Genomic DNA, 12591 nt, shown 5'->3' on the forward strand with positions numbered 1-12591 from the left:
GTTTGCCTAAGAGAGACTAACAATGTTTTTAGCTCTTTATTGTCTATTTTGTATAACAAAAAAAGGATCTCAGGTAGTTTTCCTTTCAATGTTCTCTTAAAAACATTACAGAATCATAGCTTTTGAGTTTGACAAACTTACAGCATTCCATTCCCAGTTTCCTTGCAAACATGTTGCATGTATTTAATGCTAATATTTTAAGGCCAGGCAAACATATCCCTGTCTGAGTAGCATAATTTTATATATTGAAATTTGCTAATGAAATAATTACTGTGGAAGTTATAAATTACTAGATAGCGTGATTCTTGCTGGCTTGACCACTTCAATAACAGCAAATGTTTGCAGGATTGAAAAGGTTATGATGGTAGAATGTTTTTACTCCAGGAGCAGGAAAAGACTGGAAAAAACTGGGAAATGGGAAATGAGTGCAAAGAGAAAAAGATCTAGTTATCAATATAGAGAATGAACTGAAATTGTGTTCAGGTCACTAAAAAAAATCTTAAATTGCAAGGTACTTTGCAAAATATTTTAAAAATAACCTTTTTTAAAAAAGGAAACAGACTATCTTGGTAAAATATTAAATATTAAGCCTATTTCACTTCTAGGTAATTTTTTGCAGGTGACAACAACACTGACCCCATATTTCCATATTTGTTTATACTTAGCTGGGGGACGAGGGGGATATGTTGGACATTTCTAGAATATCCAAACCTTTACCAATTCATAAAATAGTTAACTGGAAAAAATTAAGGGAACATAGTGTTTCTGAGACAGCTTATATTAATTTTTGTGATAATTCAAATGTCTGCATTTGCACGTAGGGTTTTTGATACTCAAACAATAATAGATAAAACTTTTATCTAGCATTTCCATGTGCTGTTCATTTCCTGGATGCCTTACTTTTGCCTGATTGAATTCTCACAATCACTCACTCTATGAGTCAGAAGTGGCTACTAAACCGTTTTATAAACAGAGTCATCGATTTTCAGGTAGCATCCAAAGTTCATGACTGGCAGTCCAAGTGCTAAGACTCAAACTTCAGAAGATGTTTCTGAGCCAAGTATGGGACCAGCCCACACCTGCTCATGTCTGAGGGCTTTGCATGGTACTGCTGCCTTTCTTTCTCTGGTGGTAGAATATTCTCTGTGAATATTTATCCAAGGAAAACTTTTTTTTTTTTTAAAGATTTATTTATTTATGCAAGCACTGGATACAGTCAGAAGAGCGGGAGGGTGAGAGGATTCACCAGAGCCAGAGCGGGGAACAGAACAGGCAGACGGAGGAAATACACTGCTGAGGGGAACAGCAGATGTGGCAGGAGAGGTCTGCACGTCTGGGACCTTCGCCAGGGGCCAGGGATCGAACCGGCGCTGCAGAGGCTGTGGGCAGCATCGCAGCCCAGTGCTCAACCGCAGCACCACCAGGGGAGGCCCCAAGGAAAACCTTTTTGACAATACTCTTCTTATTTGCCTTGCTAGTCTTTGACTCACAGATTCTACTTTGCATGCAGTGAAGAAAGTCTCTGAAAAAGTAGAACTCATAGCACTTCTTTTTTTCAAGAGATTTTAAGCAGTAAAACAATTTAAGCTATTGCTTGAAGGTATCTCAGAAAGAGCTATAAATCTCCAAGATGGATGTGGTTCAGGGAGGCCTAAGCATAGACTAGGATGGAGAGATTTGGTGCATCTTACATAGTCCAGCAAAATCCAACAGAAAAGCAGTACGTACAGGTCTCAGAGAGTTTGAGTCCATTATCATTTTGGATTTTCTGAAGGGAGGGACTCTAAATTCATCAGTCAAGAATATTTGAAATTTTATTGTAAAGGTTAATATCCCAAACTCTAGACAGACCACAGAACAGCAGATACCAAAAGTCTCCCAGTATAACAGGACAAAAAATCACATACCACCAGTAAGTAGAAATTTACTGTTCCAAAGTGAGTTCCATAGAAGAAGAATGGCTTTTAAAACCTGCTATTGCTTTTCCTGCAAGAGAGAGATATTGAAATTTATATATTTTATATAATATATATACATATATATTAATATAAAAAAATATTTCTTTTTTTAAAGATTTATTTATTTATTTATTTATTTATGCATACAAGAGCTGGGGTACAGGCCAGAGATGCAGGGGATGAGAGAATTCAACAGAGACAGAGTGGGGAGCAGAACAGGTGGACTGACTGAAATACACTGCTGAGGGGGGCAGCAGGCAAGACAAGAGGGGTCTGCTGAGCCATGTGGGCTGCTCCCTGGCCAGCCAGGGATCAAACTCATGCTGTAGCAGCTGCAGATTGCTTCATAGGTTGTGTCTTAACCCCTTATGCCACCAGGGAGGCCCCCATCAACATATAAAAACATTTCTAGATAATAAGAAAGAGGAATAGGTGCCTTGGTATAGTGTGTTCACATATACCTGGAGAGGAAAGAAGTAGGGGGTGGGTATACAGATACCTTCAGTGGTTTACTAGTATTCTATTTCATTACAGAAATATATATTATACATAAACATATAAATTATTTTATAAATGGCATATATTCCATAATGTCAAAAAATCAAAATCTTTAAACATTTACTATTTATTGAATAGTATATCTGACACTGAAAATAACAATTATAATAAAACACTAAGATTCTACCAAGTGATATTTTCAGTTCGTTGCTATTTTTGGTATCATCTGATATTATTCAAAATAATCCTCATAATAAGGATTGGCTGCTACCTTTTTTTTATCATTTACTTTCTGCCAGACCCTTTTTAGGAATAATTTCATCATTCCTCAGGACATCATAAAGTGTTTATGTCAAATGAGATTACTAAATGCCCAACCAACTAAAGCTGACTTCAGTAATGAGATTATCATCTCATATAACTAGGAGTCTGGAAGACACAGTGGGTCCCAGATTCATTCAAAAAGTTCCACAACATCATCAAGGATCCTTGTTGACAAGACTTTTCATCCTCTGCTCACCATTCTCCGTATATGGACTTGGTCCCTAAGCGTGCCCCTCCTGTTTGCCACATGGCTGCCTGAGGTCCAGGCTATACGCTCTACAGATACAGCGAGGTAGTTAAAAAAAAGTCATGTGTTCTTCCATGCATCTCTTTTTATTTGAGAGGAAAACCTTTTCCATCAACCTCTTATCCCAGAAAACCTCCCCACGAGTCCACCTGCCCACAATAAAGTCATAGACACCTCCGCTAATGCAAAAAAAGACCGAGGAATTAAATAGCTGTTATTTCACTTTCTGGAAGGATGGAGGTTGACTAATAAGAAAGAAGGAATAGATGCCTTGGTGCTGAGTGTGGTATAGTAACACACACCTGGAGAGGTGTGAGCCTATATCTGAATCACAGTGTTGTATACCTCAATTAAAAAAAAAAGAATTCAAAATAAATAAGTAAATCAACTTATTTCCCAAAAAATAATAAAAAAAATGCAGGCCTCCCTGGTGGCACAGGGGTCAAAGACAGTGCTATCAAACTATTGCCAGCTACTGCAGCATGAGTTCAATCCCTGGCCAGCTAGGGAGCAACCCACATGGCTCAGCAGACCTCTCCTGTCTCACCCACTGCTCCCCTCAGCAGTGTGTTTCAGTAGATCCTCCTGTTTTGCTCCCCACTCTCTCTGGTGAATCCTCTCAATCCCTGCACCTCTGGCCTACACCCCAGTTCTTGCATGCATAAATAAATAAATCTTTAAAAATATTAATAAACCAAAAAAGGTAGTAGGGTGAGATGTGACTGTTGACAGGCAATCCAAGTATGGGCCACCAAATTGTTAGCTCTGTTTTATAGATGAAGAAACCAGGCTCAAAGTGGTTAAATCAGGATCCTCAATGTGACACAATGCAGGAGAGAAGCCCAAGTCTGTCTCAATATTAATCCAACCACACCAAAAAGAACTATGGGTACAGTTATTCCCCAGCAGGAGTGGGGGAAATAAAAAGTTCTATTTTGTTGAGAGGTTTCCCCAGCCTCACAGCTCCAGCCACGAGTGATGGGATGTCGGAGGTGGTGTTCAAAACAGTGACCATTTCTCTATGAGGTACAAAGATGAATATGGCATGCCCAGCCTTTGAGGGGCACACCTGAGGGAAGGACACAAGTTGACACGTAATTGCAGCAAGGATGCCAATCTTTTCTGAAGATACAGCCAGAAGCCTAAAGAGCACAGAGATATAGGAGAAACCAACTTTGGCTGGAAAACAAGAGCAGGATTTCACAGAAAAGGTGAAATTTGAATTGGCTTAAAGACGGTATTGAATGGATGAGGAAGAGAGGGTAGGAAGGGCTTTCAGGCACCTCCAAGGTCTGCCTAAATCAAAGGCATCTGTTTCCAATGAAAACTGTGCTGTTAATGGAGGTAGAGAAAAAAAGTTTAGGAGCGCTGTTTTTAAAATTACCACAAATTTGAAGCTAGCCACAAATATCTCCAAAAGGAAAGCAGATTTCAACATGTCCAATTAACGCTTTGTAAATGTCTTACCAAGCATAGGAGGTTCTATTAAAAAAAAAAAAAAGATTTGCAGATAAGTTTCTCCTCTGGTTTTCTCATGATTACAGTTCTCATTCAGAGAGGTCACCCTAACTCAGTGTCCCAAACCAACAGATCCTTTTCTTTGATCTATTTATGTGGAGACCAAAAGGAACAAAAAAGGGATTTCAGAATATGTCAATGTTATCCACACTTCATCTTCTGCTGTAAATAACAGAGTTGTAAGCAAAAAGCAAGTGGTTGTAATCTGTCTTTAATCTGCATCCTGAGTTTGTTCATAAATACAAAACAATCTATAATAAGAAGAATTAATCTGTGAGTGAAGGCAGAGCTCACGTGGATTTGGATGTATAGTTACTGGCTAATTAAAGAAAATTTTGATCATTTTAAAGTCTATAAGAGAATCTGCCCACAGTGGTAAATAGAGAGAAAACTATACTAGAAGATGTGTCCAAGACAAATTCAAGCTAAGCTCTGTCTGATTTCAGAAAATGGAACTTGCATTTCTCTGAGTATGATTGCATTGGTTTAGTTGAAAACCTATTGTAACAGTATGGAATATCTTTCAACTCTGACCAGCCAAGCATAAAGCAAATATTTTATTTTTATAGAGATACACAAAGATTTGTGATCCACTGAATGATCTACCTAACTCCAACATACCCCTCCACCAAATTACCTATCGATAAGCCTATGTACCTACATTGCTAACCTATTTACCAACTCACCAACATACCTACCAACCCACCTACCAACCAACCAACCCTCCTATCAACCAACCTCTCAACCAAACATCTATCTACATACTGATCAACATCCTTACCAACACATCTACCTTCCTACATCAAACACTCAGTCTATATACCTGCTGACTTACATATCAACTTACCTTACCAGCTTAACCTCCAATATACTAATCTACCTACTTGCTACCTGCCAACCGAACTGACTAACCTAGTCAGAGAGGGGCCCATACAAAACTTTCACCCTTTGCTTTGGAGTCAGTATCCCATTTTAGGAAAGAGATGTGGAATAAGTACTCCCCCAAGAGGTTGAGCACTGCTGGCCCCACTAGGTATCTGAGAGTTTTGAAGCCAAGCCCAAAGTCTCACTGGCAAAGCGTCAGTGAAACAGTATTATCAGGCTGCTCATCTGATTTGCATTTTAATGGCCAAGCAAGTGTCTCTTTGGTGTGTGAGTGGAGCCCTCAAAGAGTTGGGCTGTGAAGAAATACAATGATTTGGTCCAATAAAAAAGCAAGAATAGCAGATGCCTGGGAAATATTTTCATTCAGACAGCCAAATATGTTATTTTTATTAGTCTCTTGTAAATTGATAAAGAATAGAGGAAAGCAAAGTGAGGATTTTAGGAACAAACTTACATTTCCTAAATCAGCGAATTCTTAAATTTTCAGACACTTAGGAATTTTGACAGACATAATCACCACTGAAAAGGTTGATAAAGAAGCTTTGTTTTTAGTCAAAATGAGTACTACTGGGGAAGCAGTATTGGGAAGAATCTGGTCAGCTGCTCCTGCTCAACTGAAGTACAATTACTGCTTATACACTGTTGTGAAAAGCACAGACAATAGAAAGACAACATTAATTATTCTAACCAAGTGTTTACAGGCAGGTGTCTGGCAATTTTCTGACATCCTTAGGTAAAGGTAAGAGGCAGAGGAGGGCACAGACTGTGTCTGTGGGCAGTCTGTGGGCAGACTCAGTCTGTGTGGGAGAAATGCAAGAACTATGTTGTGAAATTTAGTGTCTTTTGTTGATGTGTGAGTCTGGTCAAACATTCTATTGCTGTTTATTCATCCAGAAGCAACAGGATAGTGTGGAGGTCAGTGTCCTGGGTCTGCAGGGGCAGCTCACAAAGCATCCTCACAGCCAAACTGGCCTGAATTGGCTCTGGCCTCTGTCATTTTTCTTATGCCCCCAAACTGCTGATTCTACTGATTTCCTTCCTCAGGATGCTAGATAGACTAGTCCTGGCGGGCGTGGCAGCCGCAGGGATCAGTGCACACTAAAATTGTTCTCACATTGTCCCAGGTATTTCTAATATGCAGTCAGGGATGAGAACCACTGACAAGGAGGAGATTATTGAGATGGGGTCTCAGGAAGCTTCCAGGCTCTTGGAGAAGAGAGCTGTGATCAACTGGTGAGGTTACATCTGTGGAGGATGGAAGAAGTTTGCACTCCAGGCCCTCCCAGACCAGGTGACATAGAAAGTGCAGAATCTGGAGTCAGGCAATCTTAACCCAATCCTGTCCTCTGTCCCTACTCTACAACCTCTGGAATCATGGTCAGTGTCTCCCCAACAGCACTCTCCTCATTCTACTACTCATCCTACGGAGTGTGGTTAGGATTAAGTGAGAAACATATGCTACGTACTTGGCACATAGTGGTTGCTTAATAAAGGGATGTTATCATCATCATAACCAGACACCCACACCTCTGTTTTGGGCCACTTTCTGAGTTACATCTTGACACTGAGTAACAGAGGAGCTTTATGAACTAGGAGTAGCAATATTTAAAAAACAAAATAAGAACACTGATAAAACAGAATTCTATAGCCAAGACAATTTTGTCAACTCATAACCTTGTGCAGGGGTCAGCAGATCCTGCCCAAGGGCCAAATCCAGCCACACCCAATCAAATATGAATTTTCTAGTGCTGTTTTCCCACAACAGAGAACATTCAGCCCATAAAACAAAAATATTGACTGTCTGGTCCTTTATGGAAAAAGTTTGCTGACCCTTGGTTTTAGTTCATCAGTTCTCATTGTGATCTAGGAATCCCAGAGACCCTTCCAGGCGATCTGTGTGTCAAAGCTATTTTCACACTAATGCTAATGTATCATTAACCTTTTTTGTGTTGACGTTTGTACTGAAAATACAAAGGCAATAATCGGTAAATCTGTCTGTGCCTTAGCACAAATTAAGATGGTAGCTTAATGTACTCATAGAAATTTGTCACTACCACATGCTTACAGGAAAACAAAAGCCAGTTTCATTAAACTCAGGGTTTCTCAGCTCTGGCACTATTGACATTTTGAGCCAGATAAATCTTGGTGGTAGGAGCGACCCTGAGCCTGTAGGATGTCTAGTAGCTGTTCTGACTTCTGCCCTCTAGCAGCTGCCAGTGGTAACAATCAAAGACATTTCCAGACAATTTTGCAAATCTCTCCATTTTAACTGAATATGCAGGAAAATGCAATAGCTTTAACCCGGTAAACAAAAACTCTTTGGGGTCTCAATACATTTTAAGAGGGTATGTTAGTGGTCAGGACTCCCAAACCTGCCTGCTCTAAATAGGTTCTGCCATCTGCTGCATAAAGACAAGCATGCTTTCGTGCAGAGGACATTCAGTAGAAAAGAACTTTAATACAATTCATGTACAATAGAGAGAAGAGTTTAAAATAATTTCCATTTAAACACCCAAAGTTACCCATTCCCTTGTGAGTAAATGCCCAGCCAAATGGGGTTGGCCCAAAGCAGAGCCACTGAGGCCCACAAGCTTGCCACTAGTCTAAGGTACCTTCTGGACGGGAACCATAAGAAAGGGGCAGAAAGGGTCAGGCAAGTCTGGAAGAAAAAGAACAAAATCAAAATATAAGTCAAGAGAAAGTCTGCCTTTGTCAGCTTCCCCACCTCGCTTGTCTCTTTCAAGTGTCTGCTTCTATGTCCCCCAAGACTCTGGGTACCAGTCCCAGGTGAGGAAGCAAGCGTGGCTTCTTCACTGTCTGTTCCATGTGTTCCTGTCCTGTTCCTCCTCCAAGTTTTCTTCATCTGTCCACCTCTCTCTCTGCTCTTCTTTCTCTCCACTTCTTCCTTTGTCAGTCCTTTCCCAGTCTTTTCTAGCTTCACCTCCCCGTAATGGGATGCTGAGCACAAAACAACTTGAGAACTGCTAACCATTATCATTAAATCAAAAACAATTCAATGAAAAGGACGGTAGACCTGATGATAAACAAGATGTAGAAATATATGTGTCTGGATGGCTTTGGGTTTTATGACATGAAGAGCTGGGGGTTTAGTCACGGAGGACACAAATTTAGAGACAGAGGGCCTATGTGACCTTGAGCAAGTCAGTCTTCTCTCTGAGACTCAGTTTCCCTCTTTGGAATGGCAGTGATCACAGTACTTGCCTAGTAGTATTACTGGAAGGGTCATATGAATAAATACATAAAGTGTGTAGAATAAGCTTAACACTCAGATTAAGTGCTCTCTGTGAGTAAGCTATTATTATTTTAGTAAAAAATAATCAATTTATGTCACAAAGCAACAGGTCAAGCCTCCAATTAGGCAGACAGGTGCCGCTGATCCTCTCCAAGGGCAGAGTGACTGAAAGCAGAAAAATGCAGTCACTGGCCCCAGAGACAAAATATCATGGCACTGAGGGAGAAATCAGAATCTCCTAAACCCCCTCATTCCCTAACACCACACTCTCTAATCTAAATCACATCTGTTACCCCGTGAGGTACATGGATGCGCTCCAAGATTTCAGAACAGACGATGTGAAGCTGGCTCCGTTTCTCATGTTAGTTCCAGAGCAGTTAGAATTTTTCTTGTTCCCTCATGTGATTAATTTCCCTTCAGCTCAATTTGGTTGCTAAATGATCATCCAGAATAGTGTTGATTTCAGCAAATACCCACAGAGCCACCCTCACCTTTTAGAAGACATGTGCTTCACAGAAAGGCTTTAGACTTTTATAGTGAAAAGTATTCTTACCGAAACCAGAGGGACACTTCTTAGTAAGCAAAGTGGAATGACTGAAAAAATGCTCAGCTGAGGAAGTTACTTGAAATTTGAAATTGCATTCTCAGTAGCCAAGTGTCCTATATCCTGAGCCCTGTTCTTGTACCTACCCACCTTTCTGTATTAAATAGGACAAATTTTACTGTAACTGTTTTTTGTGGTTACTAAAAATGCCGGGTTTCAATTCTCAGACCTTGTTGAATTCAAATGGACCTTTGCATAACTCTGATCTGCCCATACTATTTAACACTGACCCTTCCCCAGATGCCATATCCTGCTACATTTTCCTTTCAAGCAATTTGTCCATTCAACACACTATGTATTTCGCATGAGTTTTGTTTGTTGTCTGCCTGTCACATGGCAGGGGTTGTGTCCTTTTCCTTCGGTGTGTGCTCCTAGCTTCACCTAAGTTTTGATTTAAAATTGTTTTTAGAGAATTATAAACAGGAGCTTTGTATATTTTTCCAAGTTGTATAAAATTATAATGTGACAGTGCTCCCTGAGAAAACACTTATTTCTGCCTTAATAAAGTTTGTCTTCTACAATTCCAAACAAAAAAAAAAAAAAGAAAGAATAAATAAATAAATAAATAAAGCAGAGCCTGATGTGTGGTAGAGACCCCACATCCAGAATTACTTTTCAATAGAAATAGAAAATGTCCAGTGCAGCTTAGCATTCAGTGAATTCACATATGGAGCTCTTGAATGAACAAGAGTGTCTACATTGTAAAAGCTATTAGACTCAAGAGCATTTAAGTGTCCCGCTGCAGCCTGGCAACTGTATGAGCCAAAGTATAAAATGGACCATCAGAGACTTGTTCTCATGCTCTATATTTCTCATTTGTCTAATACTGTTCTCCTTTAATGAATAACTGTCTCTTCATTTAGCTGTTCAGCCCACAAAAGCCTGTGCTTTTGTCCCACACTCCCACACAAAGCAGTGTGCTCTAATAATTGTTGACAAATTTTTTAAGGGACTGATTAGCAGACAAATGCCACATCCCTAAGAGATGTGTTCCAGTGCAATTGTATCTGGAATCCTTGAAAGCCAGTCAAGTATTAAATATTAAGGAACTTTACTACTTAAACCTGTTCTGTAATACATATTTCTTGTAAAGCAAAGAATTTCTTTGTAACTCCATGCTTTATGGGTAAGGTCATATTTTGGCTTGTAAGACTTGTTCACATCCATGAATAGAGACATACACAGTGAGTTTTGACTTCTCAGGCTCACTTCTCTGCCAGGTTGGTGATTAAGGTGTGAGAAGTAGCTCTTTGGGAGGTTTGACTGATACCTTAACCATTAGTGTATTATAATGGTTATAATTATAATGGTACAAAGGAGGATTACCTGTGCCCAACGGCAAAAATCACGCTCACTCTGCTTTGTCCTCGTGTCCAGCACAGGCTCACCACGGGCATGCCATTCCTACTGGTATGCAGTAAAAGCATGAGTAAACAGAATTAAATGCAATCAAGTACTAAACAAGAGTTTTAAAAAATAATAATGCAGACAGAAGAGGCTGCTGGGATCAGTTTCATGAGGGAACAGGAAAGGAGTTAGATTTTAAAAGAAATTAAGGTTTCAAATTTTCTAGAACAAAGAATAAAAGAGAATTCTTAGGTAGAAGATGAATTGAATTGGGTTTACCTGTCAGTAAAAACAATTTTGAGGGCCTCCCTAGTGGTGCAAGGGGTTAAGCACAGCACTGTGAAGCTATCTACAGCCTGTGAAGTGCAAGTTCTATCCCCTGCCGGCCAGGGAGCAACCCACATGGCGCAGCAGATCTCTCCTGTCTCACCCACTGCTCCCCTCAGTAGTGTATTTTAGTCAGTCTGCCTGTTCTGTTCCCCATTCTCTCTGGTGAATCCTCACCATCCCGCACCTCTGGCCTATACCCCAGTTCTTGTATGCATAAATAAATAAACCTTTAAAAAAATTTTTGAGCATCAAGTTCTACCATATATTTATTTATAATTCTAAATATGTTCTACTACATTAACACTCTGTTTAGATATATTTAAAAAAATAAGACTTTAAGAGAAGAGTTAACAATGAAATATGTCATGTTTTAAATTATTTTTATTTCCTTATTAATAGTATATCATTATTTACATTGGGTACAAATATGTAATTCCCATAATCTTCTTAATAATTTTGAATTTTTTGGATAACTTCTAGTCATACTGGATTAAGTCTTGATAATCTCATAATATGACTAATGAGGAGTTTTATAGGCAGAAAAGACAGGTCCACTAAGTGAATTTTTTTTTAATTCACTCATACCTGCTTTATTCATTGTTGTCCTTCGTCTTCAGTTTCTTTGAAGAACCTATTTAAGACATTCATGATAAAAGTTACATAACACAATCTACTCATTCAACCAAGCACATAAAATCTGGAACATGTTGAAAATGCTTAACGTGAACGAATGAGTGGGAGTCCCAGGTGGAAAGTCAGTAACCTGGCATGGATGGGGTGCGGTTACCTACTCCTCCCCATGCAGAAAGAGCCAGCAAGTCACAGGTGTGGCCCGAGGAGAGCACAAAGTCAGGAGGGAAGGGGGGATGGATTTATTGGCACAATATGATGAGACGATTTGCATATTTCTAAGAAAGGCAGTAACAGGAAAACAGCTTTATTTTAAAAAACTGTTCTGAAAGTCGGAGGAAAAATTGAAACTTAAAAAAACCAATTCAGAGGCACTATGAATGAAATTCAGTTATACAGCGTCAGCGAACTCTCTAATACACTTCAGCTTCATCATCTGCTGGCTTTGGGACTCTGATTTCCTTTGTTCTTCATTGTTTCTTTCCTCCAGTTTTATTGAGATATAATTGACAAGTTAAATTGTAAGATATTTAAAGTATACAATGTGATGATTTGATGTTTGTATACACTGTGAAAGTATTTCCCTATTAATTGACGCATCCATCACCTATTTACTTACCTTCATTTTTTTTGGTAAAAATATGTAAGTTTTTAGCAAATTTCAATTATACAGTGTTATCAGCTAAAGTCACCATGTTTTACATTTAGACGCTCACATCTTATTGATCTTGGATCTGAAAATTTGTACCCTTTGACCAAACTCTCCCTGTTTCTCCTATATCTTAATCCCTGGCAACTACTTTCCCACTACTATTTCTTTGAGTTTGATTTTTTTGCCAGAATCTATCTGCAGTGGTATCATGAGGTTTTTGTCTTTCTTTGCCTGACTTATATCACTTAGTATAATGCCCTCTGGTTTCATCCATGTTGTTGCAAATGACTGGATTTCCTTTCTTTTTAAAGGCTGAATAATATTTCATCATCTGGATACGTAGAT

General features: G+C 39.2%; 1 protein-coding gene across 4 annotated transcripts in view; it reads left to right on the forward strand.

The window, feature by feature from the left end:
• Positions 1-12591, forward strand: part of VEPH1 (ventricular zone expressed PH domain containing 1) — a 176495-nt gene that overhangs the window by 72290 nt on the left and 91614 nt on the right. The window lies entirely within an intron of this gene.

This window comes from Talpa occidentalis, unplaced genomic scaffold, assembly GCF_014898055.3.
Source record: "Talpa occidentalis isolate TD23 unplaced genomic scaffold, MPIMG_talOcc4v2.1 talOcc4.4, whole genome shotgun sequence".
Taxonomy (NCBI): domain Eukaryota; kingdom Metazoa; phylum Chordata; class Mammalia; order Eulipotyphla; family Talpidae; genus Talpa; species Talpa occidentalis.